Source organism: Euleptes europaea, chromosome 6 (genome assembly GCF_029931775.1).
Source record: "Euleptes europaea isolate rEulEur1 chromosome 6, rEulEur1.hap1, whole genome shotgun sequence".
NCBI classification, from domain to species: Eukaryota; Metazoa; Chordata; class Lepidosauria; order Squamata; family Sphaerodactylidae; genus Euleptes; species Euleptes europaea.
Window position 1 is genome coordinate 2,822,633 of NC_079317.1, and position 27,175 is coordinate 2,849,807.

Below are 27,175 nucleotides of genomic sequence, written 5' to 3' on the forward strand. Positions count from 1 at the left end.
GATAGAGATCAGTTCCTATGGAGAAAATGGCCACTTTGGCAATTGGACTCTATGGCATTGAAGTCCCTCCCCTCCCCAAACCTAGCCCTCCTCAGGCTCCACCCAAAAAAACTCCTGCCAGTGGCAAAGAGGGACTTGGCAACCCTAATCACACCCCTGCTGAGGTCCTTCCTCTCCTCAAACCCTCCCCAGGTTCCACCCCCAAATTTCCTGGCCTCAAACTTCCTAGTCCACCAGTCTCCTTGAGAGCCAGGGCTTACCCTGCGGATTACTTCTTAGCAGGGTCTAGCACACAAGGGTTGTGGCTAGGATTGCCAGATTCCTCTTTGCCACTGGTGGGAGGTTTCTGGAGCAGAGCCTGAGGAGGGCAGGGTTTGGGGACGAGAGGGACTTCAGTGTTGTAGAATCCAATTGCCAAAGCAGCCATTTTCTCCAGGGGAACTGATCTTTATTGGCTGGAGATCAGTTGTAATAGCAGGAGATTTCTAGCCACTACCTGGCCTCCACTCCCAAAATCTCCAGGTATTTCCCAACCTGGAGCTGGTGACTCTGCCTAAGGTCTACTCCCACATTCTGCAGACCAACAAATTGCTTTGGGATGTTCACAAAGTCAGTTGAAATGTGGCGTTGGAGAAGAGTTTTATAGATACCATGGACTGCCCAAAATACAAATCAGCAAGTTCTAGATCAAATCAAGCCTGCACTCTCCCTAGAAGCTAAAATGACCAAACTGAGGTAGGTGGGGGTGGAGGGTAGATGGATGGAGGAGGAGGAGGAGGAGGAGGAGAAGAAGACTACAACGACAACCTTTAAGGAGTCTCAAACAGGCTTACAGTCACCTTCCCCTCCCCACAACAGACACCTTGTGAGGTAGGTGGGGCTGGGAGAGTTCAGTGAAAACTGTGACCAACCCAAGGTCACCCAGCAGGCTTCAAGTGGAGGAGTGGGGAAAACAACTCAATCCACCAGATTAGAGTCCGCCATTCATTTGGAGAAGTGAGGAATCAAACCTGGCTCTCCAGATTAGAGTCCACCCACTCTTAACTACTGCACCACGCTGAGAAAGCCACGGCCCTCAGTCTGCAAGACCTGAGCAAGGCTGTTAACAAGAGGACATTTTGGATCTTGTTAATTCATAGGGTAGCAATAAGTCAGAAGTGTACAAGAAGTTTCCATTTAGTTACCATGGGGAACTGCAACTAATGGATGTTCTATCATGACTTTAATCTACTCCCTTGTAAATCTCATTTACCTAGAAGCCTTCCCCACAACCTGAGGCAATGCACACCATATGTAAAAGGAGTGTCATGAGTGGCTGGAATATCACAAAGGAAAAGGAAAATGTGCCTATCCATCATTCTTCAGAGGTAATGATTTGCCTGTTTCAAACTAAATGTTCGGAGACCGCTGAGCATTACTTAGAAGTAGGGTTGTGCATATCGATGTTCACAAAACTGAAAATAAACCTGAAATTTGCCATTTCAGCAAAATTCGAGTTTCGGGTCAGCCAAATAGCAAAACCTGGGAATCTGCCCAAAGCCAAATAGGTAATTCCCGAAAAAGCCAAATAGATATTCGACTTTTTGGGGTTTCGGCTATTCACCTTTGCACAACTCTGTGATTTCTCCCATTTTTCTATCTTTGACTGGTTTTGTTAGGAACCAGAAGGGTCATTTAAAGGTGGGGCTCCACCCAGTCCCATCCAGAGGGATATACCCTCCAACTAAAAAGCACCAGCTTCAACAGCTGCTGAACAGGCTTTGTTCTGAAGAAGACTGCTAACCCGTGTGGATGAGCAATCTCCTTCACAAGACCTGCCTTGGTCAAGACTTTGGCTGCCTCCAATATCACCACCACCAATCCCTGAAAACCTGCTCTGAAACTGAAACTGAAGGTTGTCTATTATAGACTATAATAGACCCAATTTTTTTTTCGGTCAACCCAGAAATAAAGTCGAAATACCCCTTTACTGGTATGGGTATTTGGCTTATCCTGAGTTTACAAAAAAAAAAAGCAAAAAAAAGCAGACCCAATAAACCTGAACCCGAAATTTACCGGTCAGTTTTGGTGTTTTTTTGCACGATCCTAAGGGTCAGGTGTAGTGGTGGAAAGTGCCGTCAAGTCACAGCTGAGTTATGGTGATCCTGGAGGGTTTTCAAGCCAAGAGACATTCAGAGGTGGTTGGCCATTGCCTGCCTCTGTGTGGGCTGAGAGAGTTCTGAGAGAACCGTGTGACTGGTCTGAGATCACCTGGCAGGCTTCATGTGGAGGAGCGGCAAATCAAACCCAGTTCTCCAGATAAGAGTCCACCGCTCCAACCACCACACCACACCAGCTCAATTCCCGTGAGGAGGGCTTCTAATTCCAGATGCTGGCCAGGAAAAGCGGCACCTCTGCCCTCAACTGAGGCCAAGGAAGCCAGCGCAAAGGGGAAGACAGGACTCTATAGGGCTGCCACTATCTGGGGCGCCCTGAAAGAACGTCACATCTTCCTGGAGCTCTTCACAGGCAGCCTTGACTTTCACCATCCTGAAGAATTTTGTGTCAACTGTAAACTGGGCCACTGCACTGCTCAACCCCACTTCTGGATCATTTGTGAACAAATTAAATAGCACTGACCCCACTACAAATCTTTGTAGTATTTACTTCCTTCTATTGAGAGAAGCGTCCATTTAATCCTGCTCTCAGCTTCCTTTCATTTAACCAGTTCTGCTGAGTTTATTCGGGAGTCTTTGGTGAGGAACCTCATCAAAAGCCTTTTGGAAGTCCAAATACGTAAGGTCTGCCAGACTGCTCTTATCCACATGCTTGTTAACTGGCTCAAAGAACTCCAAGAGGTTGGTGAGGCAGGACTTCCTTTTGGTGATTTCCCCCTCAGCAGGCTTTGCTCCTCTACATGCCTAAATATGAGGACTTGGGAGCATCCATTGATGAGTCATAGGCTCAACAAAGATACAGCAAAGCAGCTTTTCACACAGTACATATTTAACTTGCGGTACTCACTTCCACTAGAAATCCAGCATGGTGCGGTAGTTAAGAGTGGTGGACTCTACTCTGGAGAATTGGGTTTGATTCCCCACTCCTCCACATGAGCGGTGGAGGCTAATCTGGTGAACTGGATTTGTTTCTCCACTCCTGCACACGAAGACAGCTGGGTGACCTTGGGCTAGTCACACTCTCTCAGTCCCACCTACCTCACAGGGTGTCTGTTGTGGGGAAGGTGATTGTAAGCCCATTTGATTCTTCCTTAAGTAATAGAGATAGTATATAAAAACCAACTCTTCTTCTTCTTCTTCTCCACTCTTCCACATGAGTGGCAGACTCTGGAGAACCGGGTTCGATTCCCCACTCTTCCACATGAAGCCTGCTTGCTGACCTTGGGACAGTCACCGTTCCCTCCAAACTCACTCAGCCCACATGAAGGCAGGCAATGGCAAACCACTTCTAAATGCCTCTTGCATTGAAACCCCTATGGAGTCACCATAAGTCAGCTGTGACTTGACGGCAAAAACAACAAACTCACTGCCGCTGGCTACAGGGACGGCTCCTCACCTAGACAGCTTTATCAGGAGATTAGACAAATTCATAGAGATTGGGTGGGGGACAGACACATTTGTCCAAGATTGGTCTAGCAGAGACTACTAGAGTAGATAAACCTAGACTACTAGGTTAGATAAAAAGGTAAAGGTAGTCCCCCATGCAAGCACTGGGTCATTCCTGACCCTTGGGATGATGTCACATCCCAACGTTTCCTAGGCAGACTCTGTTTACGGGGTGGTTTACCATTGTCTTAAGAACATAAGAAAGGCCCTGCTGGATCAGACCAAGGTCCATCAAGTCCAGCAGTCTGTTCACAGTAGTGGCCAACCAAGCAAGACGACTGCAGCATTATTCTCCTGCCTGTGTTCCACAGCACCTCATATATTCAGCATGCTCCTCTGATCCTGGAGATAATAGGTATGCATGACTATGAGGTTTGCTTAGCAGTCTTTGGTGGGGGGCTTTGTCAAAAGCCTTTTAGAAATCCAAATACACAATGTCCACAGGCTCATTCCTGTCCACATGCTTATTGGCACTTTCAAAAAACTCTAAAAGGTTAGTGAGACAGGACCAACCTTTACAGAAGCCATTATGGGTTTTGCTCAGCCTTCCCCAATCATCTACACTTTACTCCCAGCAAGCTGGGTGCTCAGTTTACTGACTTTGGAGGGATGGAAGGCTGAGTCAACCATGAACCGGCTACCTGAAACCAACTTCGTTCAGGATCGAACTTAGGTCATGAGCAGAGCTTGGACTGCAGTACTGCAGCTTGCTACTCTGTGCCATGGTAGAACCTCCATATTCAGAGGTAGTACGCTTGGAGGGACAACAGGGAGAGGGGGGCTTCAGTCTCTTATGGGCCTCACTGAGCAACGGATTGGCCACTATGAAAAAATGGGATGTTGGACTACAGGGGCATATGGCCTAATGCAGCAAATGGTGCCGTTTATTTTGGGGGAGGTGAAAAATCATTAAAACAGGACCCCGCCAGCAGGCAGCAGATTTTATTTTGGCCAGCCCTGCTTTGAAGCCAGAGCCGTTTGAGTCAGGAGGACTGGGAGCAGCCAAACACTCCAAGATGCACAGCCGCTCTTACCTGAAGAGGAGAAGGCTGAGAGGGGGATAGGATAACCATCTTCACATACTTGAAGGGCTGTCATATGGAGGATGGTGCCGAGTTGTTTTCTGTTGCCCCAGAAGGTCGGACCAGAACCAACAGGTTGAAATTAAATCAAAAGAGTTTCCGTCTAGACATTAGGAAGAATTCAGAGCGGTTCCTCAGTGGAACAGGCTTCCTCGGGAGGTGGTAAGTGCTCCTTCCCTGGAGGTTTTCAAGCAGAGGCTGGATGGCCATCTGTCAGCAATGCCGATTCTGTGAATTTAGGCAGTTCATGAGAGGGAGGGCATCTTGGGCATCTTCTGGGCATGGAGTAGGGGTCACTGGGGTGTGTGGGGAAGGTAGTTGTGAATTTCCTGCATTGTGCAGGGGGTTGGACTAGATGACCCTGGTGGTCCCTTCCAACTCTATGATTCTATGACCAAACAAAAAGACAGCATAGATGGCCACCATAAAAAATAGAACAAGAGGAGGTTTATATATAATGTGAATATCTATAATAAATACTTTGCCAGTTTTTCCACATATGCAATCAATATTATTATAAACACAGTATAGAAAATAATAAGAATATATCATGTATAACAAATGGCTATGATACAGAAGGATTGTACAAACAGCTGAAACTGTTTCAGCATAAGGTTTTGTTAGTTTATGCTGCCTCTCTTACCTAGCTGCAATGCCGGGACAGGGTGGGCATTACTTAGTGCCTGCCCTTAGGGCGGGGGCAAGAAACGACTCCTTGGGCACCACAAGCATCATCATGATGGTTCTTGAAATATCAAGGGACTGGAAAGTATCGGGGAGAAGATCTCTCTGTAACTGTCGCAGCAGGCAGCGGAAGAGAAGAAGCTGGAGGCGATTCCGCGGACATGTCGCAGTGACAGATAAGGATTGTTAAGTGACAGCCCATCTCTAGCCTGCCTTGAAACTGACATGTCCTGCGGAAAGGGAAGAGGAGCGGCGGGAAGTCTCAGCTGGACAATGTCTAATTCAGGTCACTCGTTGTCTTCGACGAACACTTGTGTCAAATGCATACACACACACACACAATATTTTGCCCTGAATCCTTGCTGGTTGCTGCTGACTTCCTTTGCTCATCTGCAGGCAAAAGATCTTGGACTGGTTTAGCAGCGTGCTCCTTCACGCGTAGAAACAGGAATGGCAGATACACAAAAGCACGCCCCAAAGGTCTTCGTCAGGAGCATCTTGCAAAGTAGGGGGCTGCCCCTGCTTGCTCCTCTTACCAGCCCCAGAGTTCGCTGTGCTTGCAATATTTTACAGTAGTTTGAAACCTGAACAAGCAGTTCTGCCTCCTGCCGAAAGACTCGCAGCAACAGCTGATGAAGCAACAACAAGAGAGAACATCCTTTTTTGGTAAACTGTAGGCAAAATTAGATGTATAATATATGTCATGCCCTCCCTTACTCTCCACTGGGGACTCAAACAATCTTACACCCATACTCCTGCCTTCCGTTTTACCCTCACAACAACAACCCTGAGAGACAGAACAACGAGATTTGTGTCCATAGCACCTTAAGAGACATACGAACATAAGAAAGGCCCTGCTGGATCAGACTGAGGCCCATCAAGTCCAGCAATCTGTTCACACAGTGGCCAACCAGGTGCCTCTAGGAAGACCCCAAACAAGACAACTGCAGCAGCACCATCCTGCCTGTGTTCCACAGCACCTCATATATCCGGCATGCTCCTCTGATCCTGGAGAGAATAGGTATGCATCATGACTAGTATCCATTTTTACTAGTAGTCATGGATAGCCCTCTCCTCCATGAACATGTTTACTTCCCTCTTAAAGCCTTCCAAGTTGGCAGCCGTCACCACATCCTGGGGCAGGGAGTTCTACAATTTAACTGTGGTTTTTGAATATTATGATTTTTGATGTTATGCCCATGTATTCTTTTCATCTGGGAGACCACAGTCGGAAAAGCAAGATAAGAATATACAAATAAACAAGTCAGTCACCGAAATGCCAGGAAATATTTCAGTGGGGTAAGGTGCATTAACTATATTAAAGAATGGTTAGGGGCAACTTTGAATTAGTTTATCTCTCATCTTGAAAATCCTACAGGGTTGCCATGAGTTGGCTGCCGCATGACGGCATTTTCCGCCACCAAGGTCTTCTACTGGTTTCAGTGGAAATTCATCAGAATAATGTCATCTGCCATCAAGCCTCAAGTGCCAGTCATCTTCAGCCTTTGCACTTATTGGTCAGAATGCTGGGCGGTGCAAAGTAGCTCGAGTTCTTATTGAGCCATCGGGCAGAATCCTGTTTGAACGTTTTCCTTTCTGTCTTGGAAAGGAAATTGAAAATTCAAGGACCACACATAGGGTTGCCAGGTGGGTGGTTTCGTCGGGCCATTGTCTGTTAATCCGCCCAGCTGCTCAAGAGTGGAGATGGCATGTGCGCAGCTGTGCACAATGCGATCATGCCACTTCCGGGTTTACCCCCAAAAGCAGCAGCAGCAGAAGAGTTGGTTTTGATATGCCAGCTTTCTCTACCACTTAAAGGAGACTCAAACTGCCTTATAATCACCTCCCCTTCCCCTCCCCACAACACACACTCTGGTGGGGCTGAGAGAGTGTGACTCTCCCAAGGTCACCCAGCTGGCTTCGTGTGGAGGAGTGGGGAAACCAACCCAGTTCACCAGATTAGCCTCTGCCGCTCATGTGGAGGAGTGGGGAATCAAACCCGGTTCTCCAGATCAGACTCCACCGCTCCAAACCACCGCTCTTAACCACTACACCATGCTGGGCCAGCCCTCTACTTTACAAGCACCACATTGCCGCAGCTGCTTTAGCACTCAAATTGGGGGTTTGAGTGCTAAAATGGCTGTGGCAATGCCGTGCTTTCGGGGTAAACCTGGAAGTGATGTGATTGTGTCATGGGTGACCACACGAGCATGTGATTGCCCCAGCCCCGCCCCACCCCAAAAAAACCTCCAGGTGATGGAGGGGGCGGACCTGGCAACCCTGACCACATGGCTTCTCCACCTTCCCAGGGCTACAGGCCTGAACCTCAATAGGTCTGCAAGATGGAATGCTGCAAAAAATCCAACGTAGAACCCACAGACCAGGACGCTGCAGTGTTCGGTTGCATCCTCTGCAAGAAAGCAGTGCAAAGCAGAGACAAATATCCGGAGGGTTTGACCCATTGCAGGAATATCATGCTTGTTGTGCGCCTGGGGAGCATTTCACAGCTTCACTTTGCTGTAGGTTGGTGCAGCAGAACTCTGTAAGTTACAGCCAAAGGAAGGAATAGAGAAGACTGAGAGGGGATATGATAACCATCTTCAAGTACTTGAAGGGCTGTCATATAGAGGATGGTGCCGAGTTGTTTTCTGTTGCCCAAGAAGGTCGGACCAGAACCAATGGGTTGAAATTAAATCAAAAGAGTTTCCATCTAGACATTAGGAAGAATTTTCTAACAGTTAGGTTCCTCAGGGTAACAGGCTTCCTCGGGAGGTGGTGAGCTCTCCTTCCCTGGGGGGTTTTAAGAAGAGGTTAGATGGCCATGGCTGATTCTGTGACCTTAGGCATATGATGAGAGGGAGGGCATCTTGGCCATCTTCTGGTCACTAGGGGTGGGGGGGAGGTAGTTGTGCAGGGTGTTGGACTTGATGGCTCTGGTGGTCCCTTCCAACTCTATGATTCTATGATTCTATGAATGGGTTAAGATTTGTACTGCAGCGGGGAGTCTCTCTCTCTCTCTCTTCTGCAGACGATATCTTTTGCATGCCTTTCGTGTACAGCTCTTCCGTCCTTGAAGAAATGTCCCTAAGGTGACAACCTTTTGCTTGCAGCACAACATTTTTGTTGAATGATAGTAATATCTCCCAGTAATCCACAAAGAGAAAGTCCATGTGGGAATTGATTCATCTCTTTTAGAAGACGCACAGACGCAGAAAGTTCACCTGAAAAAAAATTCATCAAATGTTGGGGTTCCTTCTCAAGCACGGCATCTGAGCATTTACAAAAATATATTCACTTATCAAACGATATTATATATGAGCCAGACAAAGTATGAATTAATAAGATACATTTTCTATGAGTCAAACAGAATATACGTTAATACAAAACATTACATGGATTAGTGAGACAGACTGCCAAAAAATGAATTAATTATAACTTTTATTTATTTATGTATACCCCTCGTTTCTCTCCAAAGACCCAAAGAGGCTGACATCATTTTCCTTTTCTCCATTTTGTCCCCACAACAACCCTGTGAGGAAGGTGAGGCTGAGAGTGTGTAACTGGCCCAAGGTCACCCACTGAGCCAGAGTGGTATAGTGCTTGTCGGCATTTGAACCTGGGTCTCCCAGATTCTAGTCTGACACTCTTAATCACTACATCACACTGGCTCTCAAACTTAAAATTCATTGTCTATGTATCCCTTATATTTTACCAAAACCTTCAGTATTTTTGTATTTAACCTCTCCTTATAAATTTAAAGTAGTCTTGGCTGAACTTTCTGACTGACAACTGTTTTTATCAATATGTTCAGAACCAAATTTAGTGTAAATTTAGCCTATAGTTACATATTATTTAAAGTGACCACCCTTACAAAAATGTGCACAACTGTACAAATCTAAAGTGAAATACAGTGTTTTTTTCTTCAAAACCTATAAAATTGTTGCCACTCAAAAAGTATCCCCCCGTCTCTTATTTATACACTTCTGTCATGCTCAGTAATTTCATCAGCTGCCAAATTTTCATAATCCAGTCCTCGATATTCAATCCTGATAGAGATTTCCAATGACTAGTGATCAATATCTTGGCTGAAGTAAGTATATATGGTACCATATTTCTATACCTAGTAAAAACATGGTCATTCAAAAGACCTAACAGTCATATCTTAGGACCCTCAAGTAACTTACAATGTACCATTTGATTTACCCCATATATAACTCATTTCCAACAGGAAATGATTCTATGATTCCATTACCCATGGTCCATCAAAATCAGTACTTTACTCTGACTGTCAGCAGCTCCTCAGGGTCTCAGGCAAAGGTTTTTCACATCACCTCCTGCCTGATCAATTCAACTGGAGATGCCAGAAATTGAACCCGGGACCTTCTGTGTGCAAAGCAGAGGCTCCACCATTAAGCCACAGCCCTTCCGATTTTGCTAGCAGAGCCACACTTCCAACAAACATCTTGATTAGTCTTATAAATTCTATTTAACCCATGGGGAGTTAAATACCATCAACATATGACCTTAAAATAATTCTCTTTTAAGTAAGTGCTGATAGCTACAGCAGCATGTGAAGTAAAAATAAATTGCCACTGCTTGTCAAAAAATGTTGCCTACAAAACTTCCCCATTTCTTATTGAACCAGCAAAATCCACATTTGAGCCCTGTAGCGAAATGTCATAACTCACTGATGTAATACCCTTGGTTTCCTTACAGTCAAAAATCACATTTTAAAAAGATGTTAACTCTACTACTTGACCTGAGGTTCTTCTTGAAAGTACTGAAAGCATTTCAGACCGGGTTCTCTACCAACTAGACCAGAAAACATCAAATGGTTCCCATTTTGCATAATGTCAACCCACCTTACATAGTTATTTTCTAACCACCCCTCCAACAGCACTGTCTTCATTATAAATAAATGTTTGAAGAGGGGAAACGGGAGAACTAATATTCACTCTTAGTCTACACCAGGGGTCCTCAAACTTTTTAAACAGAGGGCCAGTTCACTGTCCCTCAAACACTGTTGGGGGCCGGACTATACTTTTTGCAGGAGGGTGGTTGTGGCTAATGGGAGTCGGCGCGGCTCTCCTGTCCTCGCGGCTTGTCTCTCTTTCCTCTTCCCTCCCATGTGTAGGGAGCTGGGAGGAAGTGACCTGTCGTCACATGAACACATGAAGCTGCCTTATACTGAATCAGACCCTCGGTCCATCAAAGTCAGTATTGTCTACTCAGACCGGCAGCGGCTCTCCAGGGCCTCAGGCAGGGGTCTTTCACATCACCTTCTTGCCAGGTCCCTTTAACAGGAGATGCCGGGGATTGAACTGGGGACCTTCTGCACACCAAGCAGATGCTCTACCACTGAGCCACATCCTCTCCCCTCTAATACATGAACACATGAAGCTGCCTCATACTGAATTGGACCCTTGGTCCATCAAAGTCAGTATTGTCTACTCAGCCCGGCAGCTGCTCTCCAGGGTCTCAGGCAGAGAGGTCTTTTACATCACCTACTTGGGACCTGCTGCATGCCAAGCAGATGCTCGACCACTGAGCCATGATCTCAGGCTGAGGTCTTTCAATTCACCTACTTGCCTGGTCCCTTTAATTGGAGATGCTGGGAATTGAACCTCGGACCTTCCGCATGCTGAGCAGATGCTCCAGCACTGAGTCAGGGCCCCTCCCCTGATCTCTGTCGTCTGGACATCAGCTGTAATCCCAAGATATCTCAAGGCCGCACCCGGAGGGTGGCAACCCTATTTTAACCCCCCCCCATTGCACACAAAGAGCCCCACCTGATTCCCCCCCCCAGGGATCAGGGATCTCCCCCCTCCCTCCCCGTCTCACCGGAAGCGCTCCCCGCACTGCTGGCACTGGTCGCCCACCCAGCCGGGCTGGCACTCGCACTGGCTGGTGCCGGGCTGGCAGTGCCCTCCGTTGGCGCAGGGCTTGTCGCACTCCTTCGCCTCCATCGAGGCGGCTGCCGGAGCCAGCAGGAGGGCGAGGGCGCCCAGCAGGAGTGGGAAGGCGGCGGCCATCATCGCCGCTGCTCTGCCCTCCGGTTGCGGCTGCCTCTGGCAGCGTCACTCCATTGCCTCAGCTCAGACGGTGACTGCTGTGAGAGGCTCGGCGGTCAGTCCGTCACGGCTGGCGCACGGATGGTGGCCGGAGAGGGCTCCCGCTGTGGCGCAGCTTCCTGGGAGCAACAGTGGCCGGGTGAGCTCATCCCCTCCCGCGCTAAGCATCACTTTCTTTTTTCCCCCACAAAGGGGGGGAGAAAAGGTCATCGCTCCACCCCAGCGTGTCCCTCGGGATCAACACACTTTCTCCCAGCATTACCTTGCTGCTGCAATTTTTAAAAGGGGCCGGGTTCAGGACCCTGACGGGCCGAATCCGGCCCGCGGGCCGTAGTTTGAGGATCCCTGGTCTACACTGTTACCATAAGTAGGTAGTTTCCAGTTTGGTTGGGGGAATTTGCTAGGGAGACAGAGGTCAAGAGGGGGTAACTGGGATCGATATCCTATGCACACCAAGATAGTTCTCGGTGAAAACTCTCAAATGAGCAGGCAGTTGTACAATTAAAATTGGGTCTATTAAAGAATAAAAATAGTAAAACAAGAACTATATTTTAAGTAATGAACAGAAGAAGAGGAAGAAGAAGAAGAAGAAGAAATAGTAGTAGTAGTAGTAGTAGTAGTAGTAGTAGTAGTAGTCATAGCTGTAGTCGTAGTCGTAGTAGTAGTGGCAGCATTGTTTTTTATATGCCAACTTTCTCTACCACTTAAGGAAGGATCAAACCGGCTTACAATCGCCTTGCCTTCCCCACAACAGACACCTGTGAGGTAGGTGGAGCTGAGAGAGCTCTAAGCAACCTGTGACTAGCCCAAGAGCACCCAGCAGGCTTCATGTGGAGGAGAGGGGAAACCTACCCGGTTCACCAGATCAGCATCTGCTGTTCATGTGGAATCAAGCCTGGTTCTCCAGATTAGAGTCTACAGCTCCAAACCACAGCTCTTAACCACTACACCATGCTGGCTCTCATACCACCCTGGTTCTCCCCATTAAGCCATAGCCCTTCTGATTTTGCTAGCACAGCCACACTTCCAACAAACATATTGATTAGTCTTATAATTTAGTCTTATAAATATGCACACAAAGCAAACAAGAGCTGACTAAGAGAAAAGGAAGGAAGTTGGATAGGGTTTCATTGATGGGTAATAGTTACCAGTTTTGACAGGATGTTCTGGGAAAGCAGTGGTGAAAATGAAAGCAGTGCTGAAGAGGAAAATGACCAGTGTTTCTAGTGTTTATACCCCTAAATGGGTTCTGGGGTGGTATGAGGTAAGCTAGCAGGAAAGCCAGATACAAAGAGTTGATTGCTTTTCTGGGGATCGAACAAAAAGGTAGGAGAGGTGTGATGAGTCGTCAGGACCCAAGAGAATGCCTGAGCTATTCTTTTGAATAATGATTGATTGCTGGGATGGGTGTAGATTGGGTGATTCATCATCTGCTCAGAATGCTGATTAAATCACCTTAGGGTGACACACTGGAGATTAGCTAACCCCATTATCCAACCAGGCACACCTTTGGGCTGGGGGAAAGTACAGCTGTGATTTTTGAATGTAAGGAAACGAACACATGGTTCCTTCTCAGATCGTGGCACCCCTTAGCGGGAGGATGGGGTCCGACTGATTACAACACCAAAGTCTAAGCACTGCTTTTACTATAGTGTTAGAACACTACAAGCCACCTTTGACAATTTTTTGTTTATATAATCTAAAGAATACCAAGGAGTAAAAGGTAAGGGTATTTACAGCTGTGCTGTTCTAGTTTATACTATATAGCAATTTTATCCACATGAATCCATCTAGCACAGTTGCTATACTAAAATCTGGCCTCAAAAAACCGCCCGTGTCCTTTATTTTTTTGTAAAATTTCATATGAAACTCCAGCTTTTCCCCTGCCCAGATAAAACAATTAAATACTTCCTGCCACTTTATTAGAGCATTGTTAGAAATATACAAGAAAATATTCTCAAACCAAAAAATTAATTTGGGTAGTTTCATCATTTTAAAACATTTAAGAATAATTCAACCTTAGCCATCTAGTTCATTCTACCCTAATATCAGCCCACATTTTTAACCCAACTATCTGACTGGGTTTTCCATTCACTTGAACCCAAACACAGAGGAAATTCCATCCTGAATGCATTTTTCAACATTGATGCCCATTAACTCACATTTTGAGTTTATTTACATGAAACCTAGACAGTTTTCCATATTCCTCAAAGCAATTTAATGCAGCTCCTGGAGACTTAAGTGGATTTTGTAAGAGTCAGCATATAGACTGAGTTTACAATTAACATTGGCCATTAAAGGTAGGGCCCTGTGCAAGTACCTGGTCATTACCAGGGTTGCCAGGTTGCTTAGACTGGCGGGCAATTGTCTGCCAATCCCGTGCCCAGCTTGGAAGCAGAGATTTCATGTGAGCGTGGCTGCGCCGAAGCGATCACATCACTTCCAGTTTACACCTGAAAGCACTGTTTGAGAGGGGAAAGGCCCATTGCGATGCAGCGCTTCCGGGAGTAAACTGGAAGTGATGCGATCATGTCAGCACAGCCACGCGCACGCGATCACTCCCTCAAAAACTTTCCACCAGAGCCAAATGAGGACCTGGCAACCCTAGTCATTACTGACCCATGTCACATCATGACATTTACTAGGCATACTGTGTTTATGGAGTGGTTTGCCATTGCCTTCGCAAGTTGTCTACACTTTACCCCCAGCAAGCTGGGGTGGACATTGGACATTACAGCTTCATTTATGGCTGTATTTCTTCTTATATCCTGGGCTAGGGGTTAAAATTAATAAACAATATAGTTGTAATAAATTCTCCCTTTTGATCTTATCAAATGCTTTTTCAGCATCAATAAATATCAGTATTGTTCTCTCACTCTTCCTCTTCGCCCTATTGGTAAATGAAATCCATCTCCTTGTACTATCAAATAAAGACTTTCCTTTGATGAACCCCATCTGACGAGGATGTATATACTTGTGCAAACTCCAAGTCATCCTTGTGGCTGGTATACATGTAAATATCTTATAGTCCACATTTAGTAGTGAAATGGGTTTATTAAAAACTTGATCTGGATGAATCCTTATTTGACTCACGTATAAATATCGCCCTCTCTTCACTCCATGTATCTGGAACTCTACTCTCCTACCAAAATCACTAAACAATGCAGTTAACAGACCAATTAGAACCTCTGACACAGAATTCAGATGTCAGGCCATCGGTGCCTTGGGAATTATTAACCATTAGATGTATTCCTGAACCTCCAGGGTGGATATAGGGATTCCACATGTCCTTTACTTCACTGGAAAGTTTATTACAATTTGTATTTTGTAAATAATAATAATAATAATAATAATAATAATAATAATAATAATAATCCTGTATTTTATTTACACAGGGTTCATCAGATCTATACAGTTACACCACATTAAAAAAAACTGTAGTCTACTTATCACTATATTTCAATCGTTGCTTGTACTCAAACTGAGCTGGTGGAATCATCTGTTATTTCTTTTTCTGAGCTAAATAATATGCAAGCAATCTATCAGCTTTATTGCCTTTTCCAAAATAAAGTTGTTTTGGGTAACATATGGCTTTGCTGATTTCCAGTGTGTTCAATAAATCTAATAGTTCTTTGCAACTTCTTTATTTTTGCTTAATTTCCTCATTTAAAGTTGCCTTCTCTAATGAGTCCACTAACATAAGTAATTCATGTTTAGTTTTATTCCTTAATTTTCTTTCTTGTGATGCGGTTTGAATAATAATCCCTCTTATGAAGGCTTTACATGTATCCCATACTCTTTGAGAATTAACTTCATCAGTACTATGAAACTGAAAAATCCTCGCTTATATTCTTTTTCAAATACTTGCATATGCTGTCCCATTTCAAAATTATATGATTATGTACATACGTGCTGTCAAGTCACAACCTCTGGCAATCCCAGAGAGAGGCTTTAAAGGCAACTGAGAAGCAAAAGTGGTTTACCACTGCCTTCCTCTGCAAAGTCTTCCTTGGTCTCCCTTCTAAATACCTACCCTGAATAGCTTGCCATTTATGGTGGTCCCAGCAAGGGGCTTTCAAGGCAAGTGAGAAGCAGAGTCGGTTTGCCAGGGCCTTCCTCCGCAGAGTCTTCCTTGGAGGTCTCCCATCCAAGTACTGACCCTGCTTCGCTTCTGAGATATGACAGGATCAGTTCTTTTGACTTTCCACCTCCCTTCTAGCTGAATCATTAATTTAAATGGAACTCCCCATCTATACCAAATGTCTTGTGACTGAAACTCATTAGTTAGGAATTTTAATTAATGCCGCCTCTGGAACACCAATAGGGTTGCCAAACTCCAGGTGGGGCCTGGAGATCTCTTGGAATTACAACAGATCTCCAGGCTCCCTTGGAGAAAATGGCTAATTTGGAGGGTGAACTCTAGCATTATACCCTGCTCTCTCCCCTCCCCAAACCCTGCCTTCCATAGATCTCCAGATGACAGAGATCAGTTCCCCTGGAGAAAATGGCCTCTTCGGCAATTGGACACTATGGCATTGAAGCCTATCCCCTCCCCAAACACTGACCTCCTCAGGATCCACCCCAAAAACCTCCTGCCAGTGGAGAAGAGGGACCTGGCAACCCTATGAGTATGAGGCCAGTAGTCAAAAGAGGAAAATATTTTTGCCACAACCCAAAACGTTCCCCATAAACAGGGAACTGCTTTTGGTTCAGCCCTATTTAAATTGAGATTTAAATTGAGATTTAAGAACATAAGAAAAAGTCCATCAAGTCCATCAGTCTGTTCACACAGTGGCCAACCAGATTCCCCTAGGAAGCCCACAAACGAGACAGCTGGAGAGAATAGGTATGCATCATGAACACATGAAGCTGCCTTATACTGAATCAGACCCTTGGTCCATCAAAGTCAGTATTGTCTACTCTGACCAGCAATGGCTCTCCAGGGTCACAGGTCTTTCACGTCACCTACTTGCCTAACTGGAGATGCCGGGGAATGAATATGGGACCTTCTGCATGCCAAGCAGATGCTCTACTACTGAGCCACAGTTGCTCCCCAGTACTAATTTTGACTAGTAGCCATGGATATGTCCATGAATATGTCCACTCCCTTCTTAAAGCCTTCCGAGTTGGCAGCCATCACCACATCCTGGGGCGGGGAGTTCCACAATTTAATTTCAAGACTCAACCTATGAAATGGGGCTATTGGGAAAGAAGGCAGGAACGTAGATTCTGACCCAACATTTCTAATGGATCTAAGGCTGATTTGCAGAGCCTAGAAGCTCAATCAATTAGAGGCAATGAAACTCATCCCGATAACGAAGCGCCACTCACCCACTCCTGATGAATGCTCTCAGGAAGCAGATGTGTTGCCGTCTGGCTATTACATGGCTGAATGGTAGCTACGATTTGATAACAGTCATGACTGTATTTTCCAAATCATTTTTAATACTGCTTGCACCCAGGGGGCTGAAGTGGTTAAACTAACAAAAAATATTCTTATTTTCTATTAAAAAAAAATTGGGAACATTCCTGGCATGTGGAGAGGGATGAGAGCTTAAAGGCATAGACGTGTCCAACATTCCCCGAAGAATATAGAGGGAATGTCCTCTGGCTTCAGGCCATGTGATGGAAAAAGAAGGAGGGGGAGGAGGAGGAAGATGACGAAGAAGAAGATGATGAAGAAGAGCTGGTTTTTATATGCCAACTTTCTCTACCACTTAAGGAAGAATCAAACCAGCTTAAAATCACCTTCCGTTGCCCTCCCCACAACAGACATCATGTGAGGTAGGTGGGGCTGAGAGAGCTGTGACTAGCCCAAGGTCACCCAGCTGGTTTCGTGTGTAGGAGTGGGGAAACCAACCCAGTTCACCAGATTAGCCTCCACTGCTCATGTGGAGGAGTGGGGAATCAAACCCGGTTCTCCAGATCAGAGTCCACCCTGGAAGGGCTGGAGAGCAGTCTCACCTGGGGAGACAGGGAAGTTGGGATACCATATCATCCCGGCAAACAGTTGGTCTTCTGTGATCAAAAGAACATCAGAAGAATCTTACTGGATCAGACCCATACCGTCCAGAGTTCCCTAACGTGGAGCCTGTGGGCACCATAGAGCCCACCACTGCTTCCTGGGTGCCTGCCAAAGATTTCAGAAAGTGGGCAGGGCAATTGTAAGTCAGGGATTGCTACCCTTATTCAAATGAAAGTCTTCTCCATGACAACAATAGCAGTCGCAGGCATTGGAAGATCAGGAGTTCTGGCAAGTGACTGCACGTCTTTAGTTAATGTGTGGTTCCTTTCTCCCATCAGAGGGAGATGTTCCATTTGGCTCCATCTCCTGCAGCTAGGGTTACCAGGTTGCTTGGAATGGTGGGCAATTGCCCGCCAATCCATTGCCCGTCTCAGGAGCGGGGAACGCATGTGTGTGTGACCCCACCGACGTGATCACGCCACTTCCGGTTTACATCTGGAAGTGCCACATTGCGACGGGCCTTTTACCACTCAATCGCCCAAGGTGCCCGAGTTCTAAGCTACCATGTCACTGAGCAAAGTTTGAAGCTTCCTTTCAGACCAAGGAGCTTTCCTCCAAGGAAGCTGGGTATGTTTCGACTGCAGAGGAGAAGATTGAGAGGGACATGATAATCATCTTCAAGTACTTGAAGGGCTGTCACATAGAGGGTGCTGAGTTGTTTTCTGTTGCCCCAGAAGGTCGGACCAGAGCCAACGGGTTGAAATCAAATCAAAAGAGTTTCCGTCTGGACATTAGGAAGAATTTTCTAACAGTTGGAGAGGTTCCTCAGTAGAACAGGCTTCCTCAGAAGTGGTGAGCTCTCCTTCCCTGGAGGTTTTTAAGAAGAGGCTAGATGGCCATCTGTCAGCAATTCTGATTCTGTGACCTTGGGCAGATGAGGAGAGGGAGGACATCTTGGCCATCTGGGCATGAAGTAGGGGTCACGGAGTGTGGGAGGGAGGTAGTTGTGAATTTCCTGCATTGTGCAGGGGGTTGGACCAGATGACCCTGGTGGTCCCTTTCAACTCTATGATTCTATGATTCTATGACTGTAAGTGAAGTGGCTCTTCCCCCACCTACCTCACAAGATGTCTGTTGTGGGGAGAGGAAGGGAAGGAGATTGTAAGCCAGTTTGATTCTTCCTTAAGTGGTAGAGAAAGTTGGCATATAAAAACCAACTCTTCTTCTTGTGGGGCAGTTGGATTCACCTGCCTTTTTCTTCTTAGTGTTCGGCAACACAGTCCAATGGCACATTTGAGACCTCTGAATCATAGAATCATAGAGTTGGAAGGGACCACCAGGGTCATCTAGTCCAACCCCATGCACGATGCAGGAAATTCACAACTACCTCTGAGAAAGCTGTGAGCGACAGCATTCTCACTGGAATATTATGTTGGATCTCTTTGCTATTGTATTATTTCAGTTGATGCTTTCCTTTACAGGCTTTCCCTTCCTGTTGCCTTCCTGTAGGATCTGGGTCCAGTTAGGGGTTGTTTTGAAAAACTGGAAAAACCGTTTCTTTATATAGTTGTTATTATTAATCCCAACAGGAAAACTGACATTTAAAAATGATGAAGGGAGATGATTAATCTCTGGCATCTCATTCTTTGGTTTACGTTTCGCTTTTATGAGGGTTGCAGAAGTGTGGCGGGGAGGAACTCAGCAGATATGTGACAGTACCTTTTGACAGGCAGGCAGGGCTGCAGATCCTAGATGCTTTTAGGCAGAGATGCTGGGGATTGAACCTGGGGCGTTCTGCATGCAAAGCAGGTGCTCTACCACCACACTGGGGCAGGTGGACTCTGCTTCCTTTACAACAAAGCCCTCCTCTTCCTGGTGTTCTGGTTCAGTTTCCTGCAGCTAGACATCTGCTGCTTGCCACCGGACTTGGCACTACCCTCGAAAGGAGGCCTTGGCTGCTCCTGAATGAAGGCTCGAGGCTGTAGCTGATCATCCTGTATTTAACTGCTCATACTGTTGCATTCCTCTTCTGAATGAGGACAGAGGCTCAGTGGCAGAGCATCAGCTTGGCGCTCAGATTCACAAGATCAAAATATCGTGTTTCAAAGCAAAAAATTAATACATGCAATCCTATCACAACCAACCCAGCACAAAAACATCCTGTTTGGAACATTGTGAATGAGGCACATGACTGTAAGTGCTGCGTGTCAGCTATGGGCTTCTGTGGCAAGATTTAGCACGTTTATATTAGAAGCTATTTGGAACTGAAGAAGTCAGATGACGAAACGGATTGCTGCACAGAAGACCATCTTCTGTGATGTGATTTTTGTTGGAGTATTCCACAACGGGCTTTCAGCAACAGGACTATATAACATAACTTTCATTTTGGAACGCTATTCCTTTTGATGTTTTTGTTTTTATTCAGATATTGTTAATTATTGGATGGTGGCCTGCAAGGGTTGCCAACCTCCAGGTACTAGCTGAAGATCTCCTGCTATTACTGATCTCCAGCTGATAGATGTCAATTCACCTGGAGAAAATGGCCACTTTGGCAATTGGAGTCTAAGGCTTTGAAGTCCCTCCCCTCCCCTAACTCCGCCCTCCTCAGGCTCCACCCTAAAAATCTCCCGCCGGTGGGAAAGAGGGACCTGGCAACCCTATGGCCTGCCTATGTTATTTTACTTTGTATTCACTTTCTAACATAGTGGTGCTGATTTTGCATACCACCTGGAGGTTGGCAACCCTAAGCCACCACCAGGAGGTTGGAAACCCTAGATGGGGCTCCATTGGCTCAATTTCCTCAGGTGCAGAAGTGCTCCTCTGCTCAGCATCCTCCTCTAACTTCCTCAGGCCCCGGGGTCAGGCGAGGCTGTCCTTCACCGTCCACCCCGGCTCACTGCAGCATTTCTCTGCCTTGAACTCGAGAGCCATCTTGTCCTGCCATCCTCTTTTCTTTTTCTGCTCAGGGACTCCTTCTGTCGAGGTCAAAAGGACGGGCTGTGCTCTGCACAGGAAAAGCAGACTTTCTGAGTTAATATTTTAACTTTTAGCTTCTAAGAGTGGTGAGGCTACTTTTAGATGAAATGAAAAGTATCCTTCAACTTTCGGAAGTGAGGTTGCCTGGCAACTGGACCGAGGACACACGCTGTGAATAATTCAGCCTTTTAATAAAGGGAGGGATGTGTGGAGCCCCCTCCCCTTCCCAGTAGAAATCTTCCTTCCCTTACCAGACGTTTTTTCACTTCCCTCCAAATTCCTCCAATACTTAATCAGGAGCCTCTAAATTTGCCATTAAACCTTGCTTTCCATAGAAATTGGTTGCAAAGTCTAGTCTGATCGCTAGGGTTGCCAGATCCCTCTTCGCCACTGTTGGGAGATTTTGGAGGCTGAGCCTGAGGAGGGCGGGGTTTAGGGAAGGGAGGGGCTTCAATGCCATAGAGTCCAGTTGCCAAAGCGGCCATATTCTCCAGGGAAACTGATCTCTGTTAGCTGGAGATCAGTTGTAATAGCAGGAGATCTCCAGCTACTACCACGAGGTTGGCTATCCTAGGTCACCAAGCAGGCTTCAGGTGGAGGAGTGGGGAAACCAACCAGGTTCACCAGATTAGAGTCCGCTGCTCATGTGGAGGAACGGGGAACAGAACCCAGTTCTCCAGATTAGAGTCCACCGCTCTTAACCACTACGCCATGCTAGCTCTCTCAGATATCTTCAGGGTCTTATCAAAACTCTCTCCACATCCCCACAGATGCACCTCAAATTTCACACTAGGTGAGATGTGCTTATAGACATGGAATATGCAAATCACAATTTATTTAATTCATTTATTTGAATGTTAGTATCCTGCCTTTCCCAGGAGGGAAGACGGCATGGTATAGCCCAACCTTGTCAGATATCAGAAGCTAAGCAGGGTCAGTACTTGGAAGGGAGATCACCAAGGAAGATTCTGCAGAGGAAGGTAGATGAACAGAGGTGTTTTGCCATTGTCTGCCTCTGCATAGCAACCCTAGACTTCCCTGGCCATAAGAACATAAGAAAAGCCCTGCTGTATTAGATCAAGGCCCATCAAGTACAGCTGTCTGTTCACGCAGTGGCCAACCAGGGGCCTCTTGGAAGCCCACAAAAAGACGACTACAGCAACAGCAGCCTACCTGTGTTCCACAGCACCTATGATAATAGGCATGCTCCTCTGGTCCTGGAGAGAATAGGTATGCATCATGACTAGGATTCATTTTGTCTAGTAGCCATGGATAGCCCCTATCTTCTATGAACATGTCCTTTTAAAGTCTTCCAAGTTAGCAGCTATAATGTATGTGAGTAGCTAAGATCGTAGCAGGGGAAGACCTAGGAGCTTGAGTCCCGGGCGAAGGCTCCTACACCCTACTTGCGCTATTGGCCAAGCCAACGCATCCCATTGGCCCTAAGCCAGGTCATGCCATTGGTGACCCCGGGGGTTGTTTTCCCCCATCACAGATCGGGGGAGGGGGGAGCGGCCACCAGGGGCCAGGGGAGCATTTAAGCAGGGCCTGGTTGTACCGTTCTCAGTTCTGTACTTCACTACAATAAAGCGTTGTTGTTGGAACTCCGTCTCGTCCTCGTGTGTCCTCCCCACGCGGACTTAACAGCAGCCATCACTACATCTTTCAGCAGGGAGTTCCACTATTTAACTATGCGCTGTGTGAAGAAATACTTCCTTTTATCTGTTTTGAATCTCTCACCCTCCAGCTTCAGCAGATGACACCGTATTCTAGTATTATGGGAGAGGGAGAAAAGCTTCTCCCTCTCCACTCTCTCCAAACCATGCATAATTTTATAGGCCTCTATCATATACCCCCTTAACCACCTTCTTTCTAACCCGAACAGTTCTAAGCATTTTAACCACTCCTAAGCATTTTAACTACTCCATTTCTCTAGCCGCCTCCCATCCAAATACTAACCAGGGCCAACGCTGTTTAGCTTTCATAATCTGACAAGACCTGGCTAGCCTGGGCCATCCAGGTCAAGGTACTCCCCACATGATGTCCATCAAAGGCCAGTCACATGAACACATGAAGCTGCCTTATACTGAATTAGACCCTTGGTCCATCAAAGTCTGTATTGTCTACTCAGACTGGCAGCAGCTCTCCAGGGTCTTTCTCATCACCTCCTTGCCTAGTCCCTTTAACTGGAGATGCCGGGATTGAACCTGGGACCTTCTGCATGCCTAGCAGATGCTCTTCCACTGAGCCATGGCCCCTCCCCAGTCTAAACACAACTGCCTTATACTGCCTGTGGAACTGGGTCCTCTTTTTTTCAATTAAAAAAAAAACCTGCCTCTAAACTCTCCAGATTTTTCTGGCTGAAACGGAATCCCTAATATTGTTTCCAGTATGACTTTGGGGGCAACCCTACTTGAGATCCCCTTTTTGCAGTTAGAGATGGAGGTTCATTCCTTGAATGCTGATAGCCCTTAGAGAAAAAGGAAACTGGCAGTGAAGCCAAGGCCGTCGCCTGTCAATGTGAACATCCTTAACCTTTTAACATCTGTGATAAAGCAAAACGACTAGCACGCACACCTCATCCGGAGGGCGGCATTTCTCAATGGCCCCGCTCCCTGTTTGCAGGCAAATTTATCAGGTCACTGCTAAGGGCAGGTATTTAATGGGCAGGAGATAGATTTTAATGCACAAATAATTTTCCACCTTCTCTAAGTGCCACCTGAAAGTCTCCGTGGAAGAAGACATTTTTGGCAGAAGAATGCACCAAGCCGCTCTTTATTATATGGGAGCTGCTAAATTAAGTTGTCGTTCAACCCTGTTAAGAGTCACACTTTATTGCTGTACCAAACCAGAGAAAGGATGTAGCCACGCAGCAGGTTCAAGGATGGTAAATATCTCATCCCCGCTATTTCAATCCAGAAACCCTTGTTTCAGTTGCCTTTGAAAACGGAACCTGCAGTTCTTTATCGAAAGATATAAATGATGCAAGTTGTATTGGTGAATTGTATAACTGGCACAATAAAAACATAAAACATGCGCACACAATAGAAAGGAAACTATAAAAGCAGCGGCAAAGCCCTTTAAACCATCTACGGAAATATTAATGCACGCAAAAAGAAACAAAACGGGGAACTTTTGCTTATTCCGGAACATGATTTGCAGCTATTTTTATGGGCGAAAACGCACAATCGCTTTAGCCTCCTTTATTCCCTGTTTCAGCCAGGACTTAGCCAGGATCGAACCTACGTTCGGCGAAACGCATGCGTTCGATCCTGGCTGAATCCTGACTGAAACAGGGAATAAAGGAGGCTAAAGCGACCATCCGTTTTCACCCTGTGATGCTCGCAGATCAGGAGTACGGTACTCACCCAGGTTCCTGTCATCATTTTTGTGTGTTTGTGTGAAGTGCTTTCAAGTCACTTCCGACTCACAGCGACTCACTCTTTCCCAGTATTCAATGGTGTTGGTATTTGATAAGGAACCCGAGAAACATGGGCTTGGATTCACACTAGCATGTCTGCAGGCACAAACTCGTGTGTGTGTGTGTGTGTGTGTGTGTGTGTGTGTGTGTGTGTGTGTGTGTGTGCGTGCTAAGTGCTGTCAAGTCACTTCTGGCTCATGGTGACCCTATGAATCAAAGTCCTCCAAAACATCCTATTTTTAACAGCCTTGCTCAGATCTTGTAAACTGAGGGCTGTGGCTTCCTTCATTGAGTCAACCCATCTCTTGTTGGGTCTTCTTCTTTCCCTGCTGCCCTCAACTTTTCTTAGCATGGTTGTCTTTTCCAGTGACTCTTGTCTTCTCATAATGTGACCAAAATACGATAGCTGCAGTTTAGTAATTTTAGCTTCTAGGGTCAGTTCAGGCTTGATTCGATCTATAACCACTGATTTGTGTGTTGTTGTTTTTTGGCAGTCCACGGTATCCTTAACATCCTCCTCCAACACCACATTTTATAAGAAAAGACTTTTTTCCTATCAGCTTTCTTCATTGTCCAGCTTTCACACCCATACATAGTAATAGGGGATACTGCTGGAAATAAAAAGATTTATTTTTTTTAAACAGATTTAAACTCTGAATAAAAAGAAACCCAACCTCAGGATTGAAAGCAAGAGATTTTTAATTATTTTCTGCAGCAAAAAATAATGAGAGGAAAGATGTTAGCCAAAGGCCACAGAATGAAACTTTTCCTCTAACAAGCTCCTCCTATTTCTTAATCTTTTATACTTTTCTCCAAAGTTCTTTGTTCCAAGAGGATTTAAATATCTCCTCCTCTCAAATCCACCCTAACTCTGATCTCATCTTTGTGGTCACCTGTATATGATCTCATCTGTTATTTGGTGATATCCTGTTCCAAATACGAAAAATCACCTGCTTTGTTCAGTTTAAGTTAGACAGGACTATTTTCTATTGACTTATATAAATAACCACAGCTTAGAAATATAATAGAAAAATAACATTTTTCTAATATGCTAGAATTAAATTAATTAAAATCTTACACATCCCACAATACGATGACATGAATTAACTTGATCTTGGTGGCCAGTGACACATCCTTACACTTCAGAATCTTTTCTAGCTCCTTCATGGCTGCCCTTCCCAATCTCAATCTCCTTCTGATTTCTTGGCTGCAGTCTCCAATCTCTTGCACCCATGTAATGAGGCTTTCCTGCCTCCCCATCCCATGGCACCCCAAAATCTTAGGCCCCAAATCCTATTCCTGTGGCCTAAGATTCTGAAGAGCCATCGCAGGCCCCTGCTGTGAGCCAAATTATCTGCTATACAAACAGCTTCTTCACATTGACATGACAGTTAAAAAATTTCAGAGCGCGCAAATAATTTTGCCAACAGTCTGAAAGACCAGCTAATTTCAAAGGAATCAAATTTTCTGGAATTGTTGCTCAGGAGCAACAGGTACAAGCTCAGTGGCCACTAGCCAGAAGAGCCACAGACCCAAATTCCCTTTGGTAAAGTCATCGCTGGGCTTAGCTAAAGCACCAAAGCCACAATAATATATGCAGAGAAAGGCAATGGCAAACCACCTCTGTAAGTCTCTTACCGTGAAAACCCTATGGGGTTGCTATAAGTAGGGTTGCCAACCTCCAGGGACTTCAATGCCATCAAGTCCAATTGTCCATGCAGCCATTTTCTCCAGGGGAACTGATCTCTATCGGCTGGAGATCAGTTGTAATAGCAGGAGATCTCCAGCTAGTTCCTGGAGGCTGGCAAACCTGCAAGCCCCGTGATGGAGCTGGGCTGGAAAGTCCAGTGGCACCGCAAGATGGCTCCCGCTCCGTGCCTGCTCCACAGGGAGCGACCGGGCTTTCGGGAGGCTCTCCTTTCAGCTGCTTGACAGGTTGCCAGTTCCAAACAAGAACTAATTTATCAGCGGTCAGAGCGGCTAAATAGAATGAATTTCCTGTCACGTTCCGGCTTGCGAAATGCAGGGCTTTTGAAAGCCCCCGTTGTTGTGGCCGGCCAGCCAAACGCACAGCAGAAGCGGGGAGCTTCACACTCAGTGGGGCGGCCCAGGCAGACCCCCACCCTAATGGAGAACAGTTGTTCTACATTCATCGGCTTTAATGAAGTGCGCGACCTTCTTCCTCAGCAGACCGACCACTAATTTCCCAAATAAATCTCGCCTGGTGTCTTAATTCTATTTTGCAAATAATCCCAACAGCTCATGTAGGAGCACTTTGTATACTTCAGGGCAGGCCAAAGCGGAGGGCAGGAAGACGGATGGGCCACGGGTGGCCTCCATCTCTGCTCTGCATAAGAAGAACATAAGAACATAACACAGTGGCCAAGCAAGTGCCTCTAGGAAGCCCCACCAACAAGACGACTGCAGCAGCACCGTCCTGCCTGTGTCCCACAGCACCTAATATAACAGGCATGCTCCTCTGATCCTGGAGAGAAGAGGTATGCATCACGACTAGTATTCATTTTGACTAGTAGTCATGGATAGCCCTCTCCTCCACGAACAGGTCCACTCCCCTCTAAAAGACTTCCAAGTTGGCAGCCGTCACCACATCCCGGTTCCACAATTGAACCATGCGTTGTGTGAAGAAAGACTTCCTTTGCCTGTTTTGAATCTTTTAAAAAGCGTCCTCTGTCGGGTTGCCAGGTCCCTCTTCGCCACCGGAGGGAGATTTTTGGGACGGAGCCTGAGGAGGGTGGGGTTTGGTGGAGGGGAGGGACTTCAATGCCATAATGTTCAATTGGCCAAGCGGCCATTTTTCTCCAGGTGAACTGATCTCTATCGGATGGAGATCAGTTGAATTAGCAAAAGATCTCCTGCTACTCTGGAAGTTAGTAATGCCAAAAATAATTATATTATCAAAGTGTATTTTACAACTGTGCATTAAAACCAAAATTATAACATAGCATAGACATTTTTTTTCTATTTTACAAAGCAACCTTACTGTTAGGATTGCTTGTTACATAGTTCAATTGTCCAATAGAAACTTTGTGACACCACCTGGATAGGCATTCCATATAACAGCAAATAGCGATCCTTTGAAGTGGTGTTGAATTAGCAGATCTCCTGCTACTACCTGGCAGTTGGCAACCCTAATCCAGTGTGTTCCCTTTTAAACCATCTCGGAGAGCCAAAGCCCACAAACAGAATGACTGCGGCAGCATTATCCTGCCTGTGTTTAGAACATAAGGAAAGCCCTGCTGCATCAGACCCAGGCCCATCAAGTCCAGCGGTCTGTTCACACAGTGGCCAACCAGGGGCCTCTAGGAAGCCCACAAGCAAGACCACTGCAGCAGCACCATCCTGCCTGTGTTCCA